The 2,530-nt window shown below is 37.5% G+C and overlaps 1 pseudogene; it reads left to right on the forward strand.

Moving 5' to 3' along the window:
* Positions 1-582: 582 nt before the first annotated feature.
* On the forward strand, positions 583-1,829 carry LOC141392419 (alpha-methylacyl-CoA racemase pseudogene; annotated as a pseudogene).
* The last annotated feature ends 701 nt before the right edge of the window (positions 1,830-2,530 follow it).

Genomic DNA, 2,530 nt, shown 5'->3' on the forward strand with positions numbered 1-2,530 from the left:
CTTTTTGTGTCGAGGCGCGGGAAATTCTGATAACAAAGAATAAATTTTCCACTCGAGTTTCCAGCAACCTAAATCAATAAATAATTTGTTACCTTTACGAGTTCTTATAATAAGAACCATATTTTCACATCAAATAGAAGATAGCGTTTAAGATCCCACATGCTAGCGCTGTTGTTGTGTGTGCATTACAAGCGGTCGCATTTAGGTTTTATGACTCTTTTTATGACACACACGACCTTGGAAAATTCTTCATTGTTCGGTTGTGTTCGGTTTGGTCAATGAGGAGTTTAGGGATAAGAATTAGTGATAGTCTAGGTTAAGAAATAATTTGTAGATTAGCTGCTAAGTGAAAATATTGGAAATAAAAATCAGTGTCTCATCAGCAACCAATCTGTCAGGATATTTTATTGTACACCTTCTCTACCTTCCCATTTCTCTCCAACTAATGAGAAAAACACAACGAATATGTGTTTAGCTATTTACTCTTTATCCTTCCCGTTATAATACGAAAGCACATTATCAAACACAAGAAATATATCCAAATTCCCGAATTTAATATTAATATTACTCATTGGGAACAGATCGTATCGCATTAGGCAGCACGGCAACGAATTTGTGGCAAGATGCCTCTTAAAGGTATTAAGGTTTTGGAATTTGCTGGTCTGGCACCAGTACCATTTTGTGGCAAAATTTTAGCTGACTTTGGTGCAAAGGTTACAGTGATAGATAGGGTGAGTAAATAAGGTATCAACTTTTCGTCGCATATTTGACCATTTGTTTTATATTCAAAGGTGAACGATAATATTTTGAACTGTATGAATCGTGGCAAACGTATATTGGCGATTAATTTAAAAGTACCCGAAGGACAACAACTTGTCCGAAAATTAGCCGGCAATCATGATGTGCTCATCGAACCATTCCGCCCTGGAGTTATGGAAAAACTTAATTTGGGACCCGAAGTTTTATGCAAAGACAATCCCCGACTCATCTATGCCAGACTAACGGGGTTTGGACAACATGGCCGTTTAGCTGCTCGTGCTGGTCATGATATAAATTATGCTGCTGTTTCTGGAGTTCTATCCATGCTTGGTCGTAAAAACGAGAGACCCCAACCTCCCATTAATATCTTGGCCTTTGCAGGTGGTTCTCTAATATGTTCATTGGGTATTTGCCTAGCACTTTTGGAGCGTCATCGTTCAGGACATGGACAGGTTATAGATTCTGCCATGACTGATGGTGCTGCATATGTATCTAGTTGGTTATTTATGGCACGTAATATACCTATGGTGTTCCAAGGTAAACGTGGCACCAATACACTTGATGGTGGTTCTTACTTTTATGACGTCTATGAAACTAAGGATGGAAAATATATGTCTGTTGCTCCCATCGAACCTCAATTTTTCGATGCATTTAAAGATAAACTAGGTCTACCCGAACTTTCGCAAAAAGTTGTAAACGAAGATGAAAAGCTTGCAGCGAAAGATATACTCACCAAACGATTCCTTGAAAAAACTCAGGCTGAATGGTCGGCCATATTTGAAGATGTTGATGCTTGTGTTTATCCTGTTATTGACTGGGAATCAGTTTTAGACCATGACCACCTCAAATCTCGTCATACATTTGAAAAGCTTGATGATGGTTGTTTGGCACCCTGTCCTGCACCACTCCTAAGCCGAACACCGGGCCAACTTTCAACTCGTCCCAGTACATCGTCAGAAGCCATTGAAGAGGCTTTGGATATGTTACGGGATTTGAAATTAAGCAAGGTCGAAATGCAAAAATTAGTAAGAAACAAAGTGTTAATATTGCCCACGGAAGCTAAATTGTAATCAGCAGTTCTACGAAAATAAGTATTTACATACAGTGAGTCAACTAAGTATTTTGCTTCTTTAAATAATTGAAAAATGTTTAATAAATTCGTTAAAACCCCATCAAGTTAGAGGAGAAACAGTGGAATATTTGTATGCAGTTTATTTGTAGGTAGTTTAAGATCCAATATCTGCAAGAACCGCTCCAAAAGGCTTGCCGGTATTTTAGATATTGACAAAAATCTATAACAACCAGGGTTTAAAATGCTAACGCCATACAGATGTATTAGCAAAGCACAGAATATTTGCAGCTTTGCCTGCTAAAATTTTCTTCGAAATATGTTTAGCAACAATGAACAACGGCAACATGTAGCAACAAATTTCACAAAAATATTGCTAGCGATGCTGATGCTATTTGATATTGTCGCTTTAATAAAATAGCATCTCATATTTTTATACCCTCCACCATATGGAGGGTATAATTAAATTTGTCATTCCGTTTGTAACACATCGAAATATTCGTCGGAGACCCTATAAAGTATATATATTATTGATCAGCATAAAATTCTATGTCGATTTGACCATGTCCGTCTGTCCGTCCGTCCGTCCGTCTGTCTGTCTGTTGAAATCAAGATACAGCTCGCAATTTTAAAGATAGAGAGTCAAAATTTGGTACAGAAGTTTTTATTACTTGCAGGATGGTTGGTATTGAAAATGGGATA

Source organism: Musca autumnalis, unplaced genomic scaffold (genome assembly GCF_047663935.1).
Source record: "Musca autumnalis isolate F117 unplaced genomic scaffold, ASM4766393v1 scaffold_2, whole genome shotgun sequence".
Classification (NCBI taxonomy): domain Eukaryota; kingdom Metazoa; phylum Arthropoda; class Insecta; order Diptera; family Muscidae; genus Musca; species Musca autumnalis.